Source organism: Staurois parvus, unplaced genomic scaffold (genome assembly GCF_062004578.1).
Source record: "Staurois parvus isolate SC_StPar_1 unplaced genomic scaffold, SC_StPar_1.0 ptg000548l, whole genome shotgun sequence".
NCBI lineage: Eukaryota > Metazoa > Chordata > Amphibia > Anura > Ranidae > Staurois > Staurois parvus.
The window spans coordinates 5,921,780-5,940,872 of record NW_028318344.1 but is presented as its reverse complement, the minus strand read 5'-3'; the positions used below and the strand labels follow the sequence as shown (position 1 = coordinate 5,940,872).

Below are 19,093 nucleotides of genomic sequence, written 5' to 3'. Positions count from 1 at the left end.
TGCCCCCTGCGCAACCCCAGTGGTGCGCTGCTGGTCATGTGATATGGTAAACGGACAATCACAGCCTTTTACCATGTGATAAGGGGCAGACTGACCATTCAGGCACTCGGGCACTGCCCTAGGGCCCGGGGTCAGCCGGGGGCCCCATGAGATGCCCCTGGTACCTTTCATTGGCTTTTTTTGGGTGTGGTTTGAGTGTGGGCGAGGACACAGGGGCCCCATGATCCCCTATTGCCCGGGGACCGCATGAGTTATCAGTCCGCCCCTACACGTGCTCAGCCGTGTCCAATGACACAGATCACCGTGTAAATACAGTTGCCGGTTATCGGCTGCACTTTCCTCACGCTATCACAGCATGACTTGGCAGATATCTGTGCAACGCCATGCAGAGAATTCTATGCAAGCTGCACCTGAAATCGCAAAAAAATAGCGCAGGAACCTTTTTTTTCAAATAGGTATGGCACAGCGAAATCGGAGTCACGCTTGAACAGTTCCTTTGCCAACAAAAAAGTGCGACTGTCAAATCGCATGACAAGTTGCATGGGTGTGAACCAGGGCTTAGTGCTCTTTATTGAGACAAGTAAACACTGTACAGGGATATGCTTTGTTCATATATCATGTCTGAGGTTTACAACCGCTTCAAATGCCATTTGCCTATCATAAAGTATTGATCACACATTTTATCATTTTTAGGAGAATATCATCATGAGATACAATAATCCATCTTTGTGAATGGTCCTTATAGAGCAGATAACTGAACATTGCTTCTGAAGGGACCGTGTGCATTTATACTTCTCTTCACGAGGCTCTTTGTACCGAAGTTTCCAGTACAAGTCTTCTATTTAGCTGGAGGCTGATACTTTCCTCCCAGTCCCTTGACTCTGTGTATGTGTCTTACAACCGCACCCACCCAGCAATAGTTCTCATTCACTTCTCCCCCTGGCCGAGCACACATCTTTGTCTAGGGGACAGAGAGGTAAGTACTGACACCTACACTGACCAATCTTTACACAATATCACTGCAGACACATCTGTACAGGATTGCATTCACCCACATTATGATTGTGAGCTCACAGAGTCTTGGATCTTATATTTTATAAATGTTGTGACTTGCAAAACATGTGCAAAACTCAGTGATGTTGTAGCATTACTTTTTCTTATTATTATTCTTTTTATATTTGTTATGAAGATAGGGGCTGTGGTTGAATGCAGTTCGGGACAAGGATGTGTCCAGATGTTGATTACAAGTAGTACACTTTGGATACATGCTGCACTTAATGTACTATGATACTACAGTATGTAGATCAGTGTTTGTAAACTTTGGATGCAAGCTGGAAAAAAATGTACAATACTATGCAGATCCTTGTTGTATAGTTTGGATACAAGTTACAAAAAATATATGTACAATGATAGGATAGATCAGTGTTGTACACGTTTGATACACGCTGTAGTAAATATGTCCAATGGTACTATATTATGTAGATCAGTGTTGTACACTATGGATACAAGCTGTAGTACATATATACACAAATATATTTTACAGATCATTGTTTGTAAACTTTGGGAACAAGTGGCTGTGAATATACTGTATGTATACTATGTAGATCAGCGCTGTACACATTGAATACAAGCTGTAGTAAGCATATGTGCATTGACACATATGCTTACTACAGCTTGTATTCAATGTGTACAGCGCTGATCTATATTGTATACATACAGTATATTCACTGTGCAACTGCGCATAGTAACCAATCAGCTTCTAGATTTTTTTTTTTTTGTCAGATCAGTGTTGTACACTATGGATACAAGCTGTAGTAAGATTATGTACAATGATATACTATGTTGTTCAGTGTTGTACACTATGGATACAACCTGCAGTAAGTTTATGTACAATGATATACTACAGTGGTCTCCAAACTGTGGCCTGAGGGCCAGATGCGGCCCTTTGCTTGCTTTTTATTTGGTCCGTGGGGCACTGCTTTATCCACTGATCCCACCAATAGGGCATAATGCCCTCCACTACCACCAATGGGGCATAATGCCCTCCACTACCACCAATGGGGCATAATTCTCTCCACTGACACCGATGGAGGAGCACAAATCCTCACAATGACATCAATTATAGGGCACAATTCCTCACAATGACACCAACAATCAGGCCCAATGACACCAATGATTGAGCACGATTCCTCCCAATGACACCAACAATGGGGTGCCATTTCTCCCACTAAAACCAAAGAAGTGGCGTGGTTTATTCCTGCTGACGTCAGGACCTTTTCTACTACCAATGTCCACAGTCTGGCCTCCCTAAAGTCTGAAGGACAGCAGACTGGCCCTTTGTTTAGAAAGTTTGGAGACCCCTGATATGCTATGTAGATCAGTGTTGTACACTATGGATACAAGCTGTAGTATGTTTATGTACAACTAGAAAATATGTAGATCAGTGTTTGTAAAGCTGCAGATCAAAGTTTAGACTGCTGGTGTTTGCTGTATTAGCTTGCCTATAGAATAGTTTTATCAACATTTCCGATTTATGGTTTACTCAAAGAAACTGAAAGCTACAAAATTTGCGAGGCAGTGTTTATGGTGCAGGTTGGTTATTAAATTCAGTAAATAACTTTGAGGACATTTAAATGGTGTATTTTAGCACAAAGACACCGATGATTCTAAAGTGTAGTTATTGCATTTGCTGGAATAATAAAACCTGATTGGTTGCTGAAGGTTGCAACTCCACTTTTGGACCAGAGTTCATAAATGAGCTACTGTTTAGGATACCAGGGACTACAGTGGGTGTGTACCAGTGTTTTATGTGGAAAATATTGAATGCTTTGCCTATGCACAGAGGGGGATCTGCATATACAATGAATGATTTTGATGAATTTGATCTTGTGTGCGTAATCCCAGGTTCACACTAATGCGGTATGCAAAAGTATGATAGGAAGTGGCATGGCCAGTGATGGGCAATAATATGATAGGAAGGGGCAGGGCTAGTAATGGGGCATTAGCATGGTAGGAAGGGGTATGGTTAGTGATGGAGCAATAGTATGGTAGCATGGGGCAGGGCCACTGATGGCGCAACAGTACAGTAGGAAGGGGCAGAGCCAGTGAGGGAGCAATAGTATGGTAAAAAAGGGCAGGGCCACTGATGGGGCAATAGTATGGTAGGAAGGGGCAGGAGCAGGTAGCTGTTAAGTACTGGCACCCAGGTTTTTTGGCTGTGGAGGGGTGCTGTATTTGGTATGAGGTGCACCATGCATGCACTAGGATGTGCTTGCCAATCAAAAATCCAGGTTTAATGAAAAATTATTACCACGGATTTACTTTCAGCTCTGAGTTAGCGCTGGTCCTAGTTACAGCATTGGCTAGCAGGTCACTCTGCTGCTTGGCAAACTCATTCGTTTCATCAAGCTCATACAGTAGGGAAACCCACTTTGTTGCCTGCATATGGCTCATACAGTAGGGAAACCCACTTTGTTGCCTGCATATGGCTCATACAGTAGGGAAACCCACTTTGTTGCCTGCATATGGCTCATGCAGCAGGGAAACCCACTTTGTTGCCTGCATACCGCCACTTACAATGTGTTTTTCAGCCTGAGATTATTTCAAAACGTTGGGATCCTGTATTTAATACTGGCTTTCCACACACCACACTCACATCAGCTTTAGTAAAGGGAAGGGATTATGACCATAAGTGGACAAGTAATGCAATAGCTGGCACCAGGCCATTGTACAATCTGCTCTGCTGTGTGTCTGGCAAGGCGAGCATAATTCTTGTTTTTCTTTAAACTTGCATTTCATTTTCTATACAAACGTGTGTGTGTAAAATAAATATATATTTAAATGTATATTTAAAATGGCCTAGTGCAGTTTCAGGGAAAAAATCTAGAGTCATTTCCTTAAGAACAAAAACACTGTTAGGAGTATTTAGTAAATATGCAGTGCTATGTGTGATATAACCCAAACAGTGAAAAGTGCAGAATTGAATGTGAAAGTATTTTGTACAACAAAGATACAACACTAAAAAATTAAAGGATGAAATGTGAATAAAGTTCAAAGTGTGTGAACACCGTTGTGATGTTCAATTCCAAAAGGAGTCACCATAATGTTTATAGAGTGTTAAGAATGACAATCCATGACTAATAAACTTGTTCAGTGATCTACCACCTCTGAACACCATACACGCTTACCAGAGCAAGGGGCCCCACATACAGTAAGTATGGCGTCAAACCAGCATATGGGATTCCAAAGCTGCCGATCAACAGGTTGAACCCATCTAGTTGGACTCCCACCACTCTCTGTTCACAAGATCAGACACTCCCACAGAATTTATATGGGCATTGATGGCAATCATAAACCAGCATCAGATAGCAAGGACATGTGTGAAAACTCTATCCACACAGCTCCGAACCACCCACTGACACCAGGACTGCCCCGCACACTTCTTCCAGCACTTCCAATCACCTACACTGCCATGTCTCTTTTTGTGGTGACACTAATACCAGTATGCCTAATTTGTGCCTTTTTGTTTATTTACTCTTCAAATCATCAAACCTGAGCACTTTGGAACCCTGAAGGTATTGATTATATTTACTTTTTGAACCCTATTGTGCCGTTTACTTTCAGATAACCTGCCTAGCCCCCCTTAGTGTAACATATCCTGCCCCAGCCTAGATGCAGGCTTGCCTAAATCTTAAAGCTGCAGAATTTCCATCTGGCAGCCAGATTACTCCCTGCTGCTGGCCACGCCTGCACAATGGGTCCTCGTAAATCTCTATGGGTTGTCTCCTGAGTGTCTCTAACCTTGACTTCACAGGCATTGCATGAAAGATTAGGCTACACTGGATGAAATGGGCTGCGGATGTCAAAATCAAATATTTGTGTAGAATGGGAGAGGGTTAGATACTTTAGACTGGGGAGCTAGGTAGGCTGAATTGGAGCAATTATCCTTTAAATTTAAAGTGGACTTTCCATGTCTACTTTTTTGCAAGCTCCCTGCCACTCCCTCAATGCAAATTTATATAAAAAGCTATTTGTAAACCCAGATTGTCTGAGAAAATAAATTTTGCCCAGGCCTCTGACATTTCCAGGAGGCACAGGTGAACTTATCATGCCTTCCTGAAGGACTGAGAGCTTAAAATCCAGCGATAATGCACCCAAGCTCACTGCAAGAGTGCATTATTGTGGGATTTCTAGGGCCTAGCTATCCAAGGAGGCAGCAGTGAGGCGCAGTGTTGTCCTCCCAGAAATATAGAAAGCCAGGACCAAGGTAAGAATTTTTTTCCCCCAGTTGATCTATTTAAAGCCATGTGTATTGGGATGGCAGGGGGCTTGCAAAAAACAGATCTTCTATTTTAGCTTTATAGGAGAAGTAGAGCCAAAGCTCTTTTGTGGGTTACAGGAGAGCACTTAGTTTACTCCTGTGACTTATATTCAGCTAGCAGCAGGTTAAAATCAGCTGTTGGCTGAGGTAACTCAGAATGAGCCACTGAGAGCCTAAACCACTCCCAACCCTCCACAGCCTGGCATTCCAGTGAGCACTGGAGGGCAGAGTAGAGAATCGGTTGTCAGTGACAGCTCTCTACCCACTGAAGAATGAGAACTGAGGTGTTTTTTTTTTTTTTTGATCACTCAGTTCTTGGTGTAGAGGCAGCGAGTCGATGCTGCATTGACCTAGGTGAGTATGTATTTTTGTTTTATTTAAAGGATAAGTTCACCTTTTTTTACCAAAAATATTAAATACACATTTATTATTTTTGGTTGCAGGAGACTGTAAACCATTGCATCAGCTATCAGCAGATCACTGGTGCCATGCAGATCTCTTGCAGGTCTGTCAGTATATCTGCTTGCCCATACGAGATGTATATACTGACAGGAAGAATCAAAGAACTACCACGGCACTCCACAGGGCTGTGGTAATTCATTGAGAACTACAAGCCGGCAGCCGCTGTCGTTAAGGCTCCATGTACACGGGACGTTTGGAAAACACTTCTGAACGATGGAAACTGACTGCTGGAAAACGTACGTTAAAAAACGGGGTTTAGAAGTGTTTTTTAAAGATAACAGGAGACCTTCCAACTACTTCAGACATTTTGAGAGAAAGAGAGAACAGAAGCAGAGAGAGCAGTATGGGTTGAGATGACCTGTCTTTTCTGGTTGTATTCACTATGGATCCCATCATGAGCATAATGCAGCACATTCTACCATTTTTTCCTTCACGAAGAACCTGGAACTGACTGCGCTGGTGTAATAGGTCCATTTGAATACATGGAAAATGCTTTGCATGCATTTCTGATGATGAAAAAAGGCTCTGGACAGCATTTGGATATGGAAAAGTTAAAAAATGCTTCTAAACGCAAATGCTTATAAACGCGGTTAGCCGCGTTTACACGCATTTGGCGTTTGAACCGCTGAAAATCTACTCCTGAACGCAAGTTTGGTGTGTTCAAAAAAACAACTGTAAACTAAACTGCCTGTAAACGACTGTGAACATGGACACATAGGAAAACATTAGGGTGAGTTCAGGGGCTGCTGAAAAAAACGCAGAAAAGCTCCTGAACGTCAGTTTATCAGCTGCAGTGTACATGAACCCTAAGCTGCTGACACTTTTATGATTTGCTTCGGATTTGTTTTCTTTATGTTGGACTTCTGCTTTTTTAAAACAAAGGGTCTCTTTTAGTGTATTTTTTATTTTTTTTGCAGTGGAAAGCACTCTATGAATGGAGCAGATACATCTCTCTATTCCTTTCAACCACTCACCCTCTATTGATGGAGTACTTTTACATTGATGGTTTTTTTGATGATTGCTATAGTACAGCTTCTGTGATAGAAGATGGGGTGGAAGGAATGGGCATAGCTGGCACTCTTGACATGTGTTTGAGGCTAACCCCTCCAGCACCGGATGAATATGGCTTCAGGGGTATGGAGGAGGGGAAACAAAGGATGGAAGATTTCAATTAAGAGTAGCCACCAGCACAAAGGACACTTCTTATTCAATAGAAGTGTGCTGATTTTTAGAGAGAAAAAAAAACTAGTCCCTGACATGCCCTGAGCATGGGAATGTGGATATGTGGATCTAAAGATACCCATACCATCCATTTCTGACTCTGATCACTATGGGGATCCAGGTGTGTGAAAGTGTTGCGTGCTCCAGCATATCTGAGAGTACCATGCAGCCATCGCTGGACTACGTGCTGGAAGTGGCTGCAGGAGATCAGCAGTGCTGAAATGTAAACAAGAAATAAAAAATGAATAAAACAAGTGTTTTTTTTTTTTTTTCTCTCCATCTGCGGTTAGGGTTTCTATCTACGGTATTTATTAATACTTGTATTAATATTTAAGCTTAGGTATTTTATAAAGTATAATAATTCAGTATTTTTTTTAGGTTTCTTCTTCTTATTATAATACAGGATTTATATAGCGCCAACATTTTGCGCAGCGCTTTACTAAATTAAGGTAGACAGTTACAATACAATTTGGTACAAGAGAAAACAGATTGCCCTGCTCGTTAGAGCTTACAATCTAGGAATATTGGTTTTAACATTGTTATTATATTATTTTACAGGATTTATATAGCACCAACAGTTTGCACAGCGCTTTACAAAATGGAGGGAGATGGTACACTTAGAGTACAATTCAATACAAGAGGGATCAGGGGGGCCTGCTTTTTAGAGCTTGCAATGTAAAATCTACTTTACATTCCATATTTAGTCATTGCTATCTATACTGTTTTGCTCTGTATATACTTAGACGGGGTTGCATGGCTGTTCTGTATGTAATCCCCTGTAAAATAATAACCTAGTGTACTGCAGCTGTCATTTCAACAATGGTTTCTAAAAACAACAATAATAAGTTTACTGAACAAAACACGATTCTTATACCGCTACACGTGAAGATATTTAAAAAATATAAATATAAAAATGAAAGTCATTAGAGCAAACACAATGTTTTTTTTCTAACAATATGCAGTAAGAAATGTAACTGGATGATCTACATTTGAAATGTAAACTTCTGAAGGTATTCAAATGGTTTCCTGTTTGGGGTTTGGTGGGGGATGCCTGCTGAGCTAAAACACTCCTATGTTTATCTATCACAGCTTGTCTAGTGGCAGAGGTTTGCTGGTGATTAGTGCATTCTTTGGATGGTTTACAGTTAGGCCTATTTTATAACAATTTAAAAACTATTTACTGGTAGACCGTATCAGTGAAATTGGTCAGTAGTTGTGTGAGTATCTCCTGATTCACTGAGTTCTCAAAAACAACTTCCAGACAGAACACGAGTCTGTGCTGAGCTGCATGTTGACACAAGCTGGTTCAGTACAGATTGGGAAAGCTATATTATATAACTATAGTAGGAAAATCGGAATGTGGAAAACGATCTGAAAATTCATAATAGTCAGAAGATTAATCTGCAAAGTGAAATAAACTGATTGGAACAAAAGAAAATATAACTCCAGAAAAAGTAAACAAATGTCTATTTAGGGCAGGGGCACTCATCCTGTGGCCCGTGGGCCGGCGCTTATCCTGTGGCCGCGGGCCGGTGCTCAACCTGTGGCCCATGACTTCAAATCAGGGGAGTGCATGCCTGAGGTTGGCAACTTATTGATCGTGATCTGAGCTTCCCAACCCGCCATCTGGGACCATGAAGGGAGTAGGAGACATGTAAGCTGATTCTTCCTCTGTAGCGCCAGCTCCTGTCCCAGGCGGAGTGATACCTAGTGCACACCGTCTCCAAACCTAGTGCACTCCGTCTCTAATCCTTTAGCAGCCTTGAGAGTGATGCCAGCAACAGATGCAAGAGGAAAAGGACCGTGTATTCAACAACTCATACACTGGACATAATAGCTTTTGCAGTGGACATATTAGCACCTATAAAAGGGTTAACACCTTTTTAGGCTGTTTTCACATTGTTCTGTGGGTGCAACGCAGGGCACCTGTGGCTTTCCTCCAGGCTAGCTGCACGGAGCCATAGACTTCTACTATATTCTGTGGGTTTGGTGTGCTTTCAGAAAGTGCACCACACCTGCAAGATGTAATAGAAGTATATGGCAAAGCGCAGCTAACCCACAGAAAAGCTGCAGGTGCACTGTGTTGCATTGTGGGTAAATCAGAGCATCAGTATGAAGGCAGCCTTATAGGGGGCCCAAGACAGTAAGGGCTCATTTAAATATACAGTGTGAAGGGCAGTAAAGCCTGTAAAGTTCATTGTGGCCCATGACCAGTTACCAAATCACTTACGTGGCCCTCACTCTTCACCCCTGGTTTAGGGACTCATTCATAACAGGGAGCCATGCTGAAGACACGGTTACTGATGTGCACCATGAGACACAGTGCAGATGTGCCAATCCTAGCACATTGTGCTTTTTACTTTTTCCACAGAACAAATGTGACATTTCAGTCTGGTTCTGTTCACCACAACATAGTTGCAATGCAGTGTTTCACATTGCGACCTGCTGTGCTGAAAAAAAAGTATGGCATGCACCATTGCTGTGGTGTGAACTTAGACCTTTTCACATGAGGCATTTGATCTTGTCTATGTCATTCAGGGATCGGTGAAAGACTGATCCAACAACGTATATGAGCAGGTTCTATCTGATTTGGGCTTCTCTTCAGCTTTTAGCTAACACATGCTGTACATACGTGTGGGGGGTCAGCTTCCAATAAAAGACCGCTAAAACCCCTTATGAACATAGTGTTTTTGTTTTTTAAACCTTGATGCAGCGTGATTAAGATCAGGCCCTGACACCATTAGCTAGTTGCACAAATCAGGTCTGTTCTTCTTGAGATAAGGGGGAAGGGTGTGGATGCCTTTGGTGGGCTCCCTTCTGATGCTTGGAGTTTCATATGGCTTGATACTTTGTCCCGGAATTCTGAGTTATAATTACTATGTAGAATTCTATACATGTAGGAGAGATGTTTTTTTTAACCACTTCCAGTCTGGACACTTTTACCCCCTTCCTGTCTATGCCAATTTTCAGCTTTCAGCGCTATCACACTTTGACAATTGTGCGGTCATGCAACACTGTACCCATATGAATTTTTTAGCATTTTTTTGAGACAGATAAAGCTTTATTTTGGTGTTATTTATTCACCACTGGGATATTTATTTTTTTTGCTATATAAATAAAAGTTCAAACATTTTGAAAAGTGTTTCTCTAATAAACTTTTGCAAATAAATAATATTTCATCATAAATCTTGACCAAAATTTATTCAGTTATCTTTTTTTTTGGGCTTGCTGGATGCTGACGTTTGTGGAGAAAATTAAGTCACGAGCGCTGTAGTGAGTGTACGGGGAACAGGAGACTGTTATACCATTTGCTGTTTTATGCTGTTATACTGGTGTCGGTGAAGACACCCTTTTTGTGAGTGTAAATCTTTATTAAATTGTTGGATACTTTTATAAAAAAACTGGCTGCACCATGATTTTCTCTTTCATTCCCAAACATGACCTCGGTGGAGAGATATAAAAAGAGAGAGTGATATAATGCTCCTGGAACCATTATATTGAGTGGTGGATACCTACCTTATGGATGAATGTGTAGCTATTGATCACCACACCTGAGAAGTTGATTCATTGCGTCTGCTCCCAGAGCAAAAAGTGTTTTTTGCTGATCTAGAGATTGATCAGAATGGAGCTCTGGTGAGTTACCCAACTTTACTTTTGGTGGTAGATTTTGGCACAATTTCTTTGAGAGCACCTGAATTTGAAAAGGATTTGTTTGGACATTTGAAGAAATTCAGAATTGGACATTTTTTTTTATATTCACAAATTTAATTATTTAAATTACTTATGCACTAAAAAATAGTTTTGCACATAATTTTGATATTTTTTTATATTAATTGATAATAGATATATATATCTTTTGCACTAATGTTTCTACACTAAATTAGGAATAGTTTGTTAAAGCATTCCTTTATTTAAGTTATCTCTTTTTAGTAAAAAAAAAAATCCCAAATTAGTTTAGAACCAAAAATTTATAATTTAAAGTTTTTTTTTAATTTTTATGTTTGTTTTTTTTTTCTACATACATGGTGACACTGTACTTTTTGTGGGGGGTGATGAAGATTTTTTGTTTTTTACACTGATTGCTTTTACGCCCATAAAGGCTGTAAAAGCAATCCTTTTTCCTTCTCTCTGGCTGCATTCTTGCAGCCATTGAGAACTACTGTGTGAGCTGTGATTGGTCACAGCTTGTCACATGGTACAAGGCTGTTGTGAATAGCCTTGTACCATGTGACCTCTGTGATCATTCACAGATTTCACACGTAGTAAGCAATGATGTCAGAAGTGACATCTTGCTTACTACTCTGCATGTGATCACTGATTGACCAATCAGTAATCACATGATCGGGACCTCGCACAGAGGTCCCGTACGACGATCAGTGTTCCACTGTGTCCGGAAGACACAGTGGGCACCGGATCGCGGTGCTGCGCGCTCCCAGGGAGCATGCACAGTCCATAATGGCGGGTGCCATTTATGAACAGCAACCCGCCCCTGGACTGCCACCATCTGGCTGTTTTATATACAGCGGCCGGACGGCAAGTGGTTAAAGATAATCGATATCAGACTTAAAATGGCTGAGACTTGTTATCACGTACCTGGTGATGGAGGCCAATGGAGAGAGGGCTTCACTTGCGGCTAAGTTCCAGACTCCCTGAGAGTGGGACAGCGGGAGTCAGGCCCAAAGGTGCACAGGTCGCCTGTAGGAGTGCTGGATTGTGGTCCACTCAGAAGCACAGCTGGTGCACGGAGATAGGTCTGCAGACAGGAGGCGCTTGTGCGCGGTTTGCAAGCCCTTCCGGGATTTAGATGTTTACTGGGTAGTCAGTTCAAGCCAAGGCCAGGTACCGGGTGGGTATAAGAGCAGACGTAGTCAGATACGATAGCCGAGGTCATACACAGAGGAAAGAGAGAGAGAGTATCCGTGAGCCCAGCTGAGGTCAGATCAGGGTTAAAGCAGCGTAGACCGGTCCAGGAGCAAGCCGAGTCAGTAACAGAAAATCACAGATCACAGGAACAGGGCAAGGGGAGCTAGAGATCATCCAGCAACTTGAGAAAGTGACAAGCCACCTTATAAAGGCTGTCTGGCACCAAACCAAGGCTGATGTGTGCTTCTGCGGCCATGCGTACTGGCAGAAATGCCAGATCTTCCAGAACTTCTGCCGTGGACAGGACCCTGACACTTGTACAAAATGGTGGATAGCTAGGTTGTTCAGCAAGGATCATTAGATTTCTCTATCCCTAATGCATCTGGTGGAAACAAGCCCTACGAGCCCTAAAGTGTGTGTGTGTGTGTGTGTGTGTGTGTGTGTGTGTGTATATGTATGTATATAATCTCTATCCAAAATTGTTTTTTCATTTTGGATAGACCTTTGCCCAGTTATTTTTTGCTAAGCATAAAACCTGCTTTGCGCTTTCTGGGTTATCAGCAGAGAACTGGGAACCCATTTGTCAGACAAAGTCAGCTCATTGAATAGATCTGTTTTTTCCAACCAATAAGTATTGAAATCCCAGTGATATTTTTGGAGTTTATTTTTTGCTGTCTGTGTACTATTGGGAAAATTTTCCTTCACTTCCTGTCTCAAAGGTACAACAGGAAATTAGTGAAAATCTCCCAACATGAACAAAATTCCTCTCTTAGACAATTGTCCCCCATGAAAGATTTCACCTCATCTCTTGTTCAGGGAACAGCTCTTCAATTTTGGATTTTCCCTCACTTTTATTCTTGGTGACAATGGTCGCTAGTAAATATAAAAAGGTGAATCTTTCCCTATGCGAAAATGATGGCTATGCTAAACTGACAGAATGGGGTTTATTTACTAAAGCTGGAGAGTCCAAAATCAGACTCCCTTCTGCATAGAAACCAATCAGCTTCTAGCCTCAGCTTGTTCAATGAAGCTTTGGCAATGAAACCTGGAAGATGATTGGTTTCTATGCAGAAGGGAGTCTGATTTTGGACTCTCCAGCTTTAGTAAATAAACCCCCCTGTGTACGCCTTTCCTTGCTCTATCACTTTAACATGTTGACAGATTCATTGAAAAATGACGACTCTGTTTTGGGTTGACTGCAGTGTGATCATCACCATTGCATATGACATACCTTCTTTTAGCCAACCTGCCTTTAGTACCTGTTTACATCTGCATGTGTTCCGTGCACGTTACCCCCTCCGTGTTATAAATGCTCTGGGTGTGCGCTCTGCTATGGGTGTAAATAGATTCCTAATGACACCCCAAATTCAGATTGCAATCCAATTGCAGTGCATTTTTAAAGTAGTGCATGTACTGCTTTTGGTGCAGTCCTAGTTGAGCCTAAAGTGGAAGTATGGTCTAAACCTCACTAAGCTTAAGCGCCTTCCTTCACTAAACTCCCACCCCTCTTCTAACTCCTATAGTAACTACCCTGTAGAAGGAGGATGTTTATGCTCCAGTCTGGTTATGTGATTGGCTCCAATGTAGAGGCCAGAAAGCCAACAACTGATGCTCCATAGTAAGCCCATGTGTGACGTCATCACCCAGGCATTGCAGCCATTGTTGGTGATCTCTCCTCTCCCTTGAAGATGGCCACTGGGGGGATCACGTAACTGGACTGGAGAACCCTTAGATTAGGTAATTATGCACATCTTTCCTTTACAGAATTGTTAGGATAGGGCTTAGAATAGGGGTGGGAGCAAGTTTAAAATGAGTTACGTTTAGAATGGACTTCTACTTTAATTTGGCAACATCAGTGGTTCATATATAACTTCAACAATCAGGGGGATTTCAATAAAAATTGAACCTACTGTCCAGATGTGGACTGTCTGGGACACTCTCTGCAAGGAGGTTGAGGAACACCCAGTGATCCCAGAAAAAATATCTTTGTGGATTGTGGGAAAGTAAGTATTAGGCCCCTTGCACAAGGGCCCATGTAGGAGCAGAGCATATCTCCTGGCATTTTACTGGGTCCAGGATGGACAGGTGCAGCTCAAGGGTAGACCTACATTTAAAGGATAACTATAAAAAAAGACCTTTTATGTACTTGTAAACATGACATATTACACATATTCTGTGGTGTAACATTAACCCACATGGTTCCTATGGGGCCCGTTTCAATAGCTACATAAAAAATAAACCACCTGCGCTTTTCCAATAAAATCCATCACCAATAGTGTGTGTATGAAGATTGCTGCTGTTCAAAAGAATGCCCTTAGGCTCCTTTTAAACCAATACATCACCCACAGTGCTCTCTTCCTATCAGTGAACTGCTCCTCTCACTATACTAATAAACACTATATCTCATATGTCACATGTACATAACAAATTTGCATTAATATTGCAAATTCTTGTCATATGTACAATGTTAACACATAAGACATCAATACAATCATGCGTATCGCATGTTATATATAACCACTTTATATTCGTATTAAACGTCCAAATCTTTTTTGTGCTTCATATTAAGGCCCCATGTACATGGAACACATTTCTGAACAATGGAAACTGACTGCTGGAAAACGTAGGTTAAAAAACATCTGTTTAGCCATGTTTGCATACCGCGTTTATGAGCGTTTGCGTTTAGAAGCGTTTTTTAAAGATCACCTCAGGAGACCTTAGAAAATGCCAAGAATGCACTGAAAAACAATAAACAATTAGGGCTCATGTACACTGCAGCTGATAAACTCACATTTAGGAGCTGTTCAGCGTTTTTTCAGCAGCCCCTGAACTCACCCTAATGTTTTCCTATGTGTCCATGTACACATCTTCATTTACAGTCGTTTACAGGCAGTTGAGTTTACAGTTGTGTTTTTTTAACTCATATTCAGGGTGTAACATGTTACAAATGGATACTGTGGAGCGCCATGGTAGTTCATTGAGTCTTCCTGTCAGTAAATATCTGCTTACCCATATGAGATGTAGGGGAGCACAGATATACTGACAGACCTGCATGGCGCCAGCAATCTGCTGTTATGTATGCTTTTTGCCAGCCAACAGTGAGGGCTTAAGCCCCCATTTTACACCTGAGCATTTTGTCATGTGTTTTTGGTCATTTCTCTACATTCAACAATGCTCAACATCAAAAATTGCCGTTTTTTTCCTCTTGTGGCTGTTCACATGTCTATGCTCATTCACTTGAAAAGTACATTTTTTTTTTTTTTGGAGCGGTGTTGCAAGAATTCAATAAATTTCAATGAAAGCAATGTAAACGCTTGACACAAGCATGTTTACAACTGAACAAATGGGGTTAGATTTACTAAAACTAGACACACATGTGGTGCAGCTGTACAGAGTAACAAATCAGGCCCTAATTTCAGCTTGTTCAATTAAACTTTGACAATAAGTCCTCATGCACACTGGACATTTTTACAAGTGCTGTTTTTGCTTTTGGCGTTTTTTTTTTTTCTTTTCTACAACCAATAAAGCCATGCACTGTAATCAGTGTTTTTGGCTGGGAAAAAACCCTAGAACTAGTGGGTTTCTAGAGGAGTTTTTTAGCTGTAAAAACGCTCTAACACTAAAACGCAGCAAACCGACGTTTTGGACATTTTTTAGCATCAAAAAGCTTAAAACCGCAAGCGCGACAATACGCTAATGCAAAAATGCTAAAAAACCCAAGTTTTTAACGTGACTTTACACAACAAATGTTACCAGCGTTATGCCCAGTGTGCATGGAGCCTAAAACCTGAAAGCTGACTGGTTATTATGTACCGCTACACCATATTCCGTGGACTCCAGTTTTAGTAAATCTCCCCCATGTTCTCTGCTCTCCGGCACTCGTCCCACCCAGGAGCTTGCTTGCAGGTGCAAAAACGCTTGCAGAAATCCATCAAACACTTTAGCCAGAGAAAGCCTCTAAGGAGATAACTTCAGATTCATTCTCTTTATAACAAAACCATAGTTCTCTCAGAGTCCTTTGCCAAAAAAGTTAAAATGACCCCAAAAACCATTAAAGTTACACTTTAAAGTAACAGGGTTTTAGTTATGTAAAGGCAAACTATAATGATTTTGGTCAGTTTTATTTTACTATTGTAACATTTACAAAATGCATAAACTAAATAAACTCTTTCAATTAGTTGCATAGAATATTTATTTGCAGTTACCTTTTTGTTCCCACAATTACAGACACAGATCACCCAAAATATTTTTGACATTGCTATAGTAACCTTTCCTTTATCTGTAGTTGTTAGAAATTGTGGTTTAACACCAGTAACTTTATATTTTGCTATACTCTGTTTCCGTTTTGTGTGTCAGTTTGCTGGTAATAGCAAACCACAGTATGGTTATTACAGTGGTACAATTTTTTCATTCTACAGGGCTGGTGCTTAAAGCAGAACTAAACCTCCATTGATTTTACAGATTAAAAAATAGTTACATTCCCGGCATGCTGGGAATGCTAACTATCACATTTGCTTGTGCTCTCAACCAAACTGTATTACTGACCATCAAATGGCTAGTGTCATCACTGATCAGCATACAATACCTGATACATACAGAAACTGATACAGCATCATGGCAATCACAGATCAAACAGAGGCTAAGATAGCATCTTCCTTGGCTGAAAAGGACAGGAGGGTTTAGTTCCACTCTCAATGCAGTAAACAATAGCAATCTGTTAAAATCCCCCCTGCTAATGTCTGACCTCCATAAAATGGATTCTGGTTACTATTGGATACTGAATAGAGTCTTCTATCTGATGGCAGGAGCAGCATTGGATTATTGGAAAGTGAGTAGAACTGCTTTTAGAAATCGTCACTTTGCCCTAAATGGGGAAATTGACAGCATCTCTGTAAAGCCCAACTTCTGGCACCAAAAAAAAAAAAACACCTTTGCAGTGCCCCCTCCCCACCCATCCTGCACAGCAAGGGTTACATGCTTGTTAGGGAGCTGCAGAGACTGTATTATATACCCAACTCTCTACCCTGAAGCTGAAGTCTGTTGGTGGAGCCTTAGCTCCATCACATACAATGCGGGCTATTAAGTCTGCATTGTACTTGATGGGGGTAAGTCTGTAATCAGGGCCAGCAGCACTTAGAGGAGGCTTTTTTTTATTGTTATACAGGGATAAGTGTGGAAAAACATTTTGTTTTTGATAAGTAGGGTGGCGTTCCTTTTTAATGAACATTTAACCCGTGCAGTAGGGGGGCTTTACTAAAAGGATATTTTTAATTTTTTGTGCTTGGAGTTTGGATTTAAAGTACATTTTTAAAATCAAGTTCCCTGGTGATCCTGCCATGAAGGTCCTTGTTCAGGCACTTCTTGCTATAGGCTGACCATACTCTCTCGCAACATTTCTCTACTTTTAACGAGGTCGCATGGCTTCTGATGGAGAAGTAAGTGTCCATTTAGGCTCGCATTATGCAGCCATGACCCACTGTTGTCACCATCAGAAAACCTATCCAGAAAAATGCCACGCCACAGTGCATGCAGACAGGAAGTGGTTGCAAAGCAGCTGCAGGATATCTGCAGCACTGAATTGCAACAAAGAATGAAAAAAAGGGAAAATGTGTTTATATTAAGAATCAGTAAATATCTATGATGAATAGTGCTTTAGCATACTAAAGCTGGTCATAAAAAAAAAAAAACATGGTAGGCCCTAAAACTGTAAAAGTTTTATCGCTGCTTAATTAGAGCACGAAAAATGAATCTGAAACCATAATGGTATATACTTTAAATGTATGTGTTTTGAATTCTTTGCACAATTCTGCGTCTTCAGTATTCCCTGATTTTGTGTGGGTAGGTGTTTACACCAGTCTTTCTCAACCAAGGTGCCTTGAGGTTTCTTCAGGGGTGCCTTTGGAAAATGTCTAAAAATTGCCCAAAACTTAAATAAAAGCCAGCAGGTGGAAAAGCCTGCCTTTTAGTTACACAAAGCCACAGGTTTTCATTGTGAAACATTATGACCTTCTAGCCGCTGGTGTCGTGACAACCAGTGACATCATCAGTTGATAAGGAGGATGTCAGCTGCCTGCAGAGCATCCAAGTTTGACCCTCCCCTGTCCCTCTCCACCAGTGCTGGGGTCACATTAGCTCAGTGATGGAGAAAAACTGAGGGAGAAGAGAAACACTGGAATACTAGTCGGTACCAGGATGCAAAAGTATATTTGCTTTGGAAGAATAAATCACCTCTAATGTTGGGTGTCCTACATATATGGATGTTGCTGTGTTACATAAAAATATTAGAATAGTTTTCACGTTTTAGAATGCGGTGCTCTTTTAAAATTATGGACACTCTTTGGAATGGGGTGCCTTGGAACTGTCCATAATTTTAAAGGGTGCCTTGACTGAAAAAAGGTTGAGAAACACTGGTTTACACCATCTTCTATGAGGCTGTGGTGAAGTCCACTATACTGTACATAACTGGGAAACCCCCACTGGCTATAAGAATTGTAGCAGCCACTCACTTTCTGTATACGTAATGGCCTCCTTGTGTATTGATCATTGCCCTTGGCATTCAGTAGTAGATATATGCAATTTGTTTCAGGCCGAATCTAGATTCAACCGAATGTTTGGTTATTTAGATATTCGTATATATCCTAATTTTCGAATAACAATAGTAACGAATTTCGTTAAAATTAGTTTCATTTGTTCGTTTTCTAACAAATTCCAAATTTCAGAACAATTTGAATTGGTCGCAATTCTGTGTGAAAAATAGCTGGTTGTTAAGGAGAGGGCTAAGAAGCCGGCTGCTGCGTCCTTAACAACTGATGACTCATCAGTTGTTGGTGGGTTTTTTTTTTTTTTTTTTTTTTTTTAGAAATTTGAAGTCCACCAAACGTGAAACTGCTAAATTTCTTTTTAATTTGCAAAAACAAATGCCATAAGATGCCACCAGCACCAATATGAAAGACAAAATCATTGTCACAGACAGACCGTTTTTGTGGCAGGATGATAGTTGCAGTGAGTGGAGGATGATGGATCCACACTCTAATAGATCCGGGGGGAGATAAAATGCTGTGAAAGCAGACAGGTCAGCCCATGTAGAGAGAACACCTGAACTGAGGGATCCCACACAGTGACAGATCTGACACAACACACCACCACCACCACCACCACCACCACAAACACTGACACAGATCAGCAGGCACTAGAAGCGCAGGCTGTGGGATCATGATGATGTTGTCA

At 41.1% G+C, this 19,093-nt stretch overlaps 1 protein-coding gene across 1 annotated transcript in view; it reads left to right on the top strand.

Moving 5' to 3' along the window:
* The first annotated feature begins 896 nt into the window (after window positions 1-896).
* The window catches only part of MYADM (myeloid associated differentiation marker), a 50,449-nt gene continuing 32,252 nt past the window's right edge, over window positions 897-19,093 (top strand). Inside the window, exon 1 of the mRNA XM_089690979.1 lies at window positions 897-976. The gene's annotated coding sequence lies outside the window, so the exon portion shown is untranslated. The remainder of the gene's footprint in view (window positions 977-19,093) is intronic.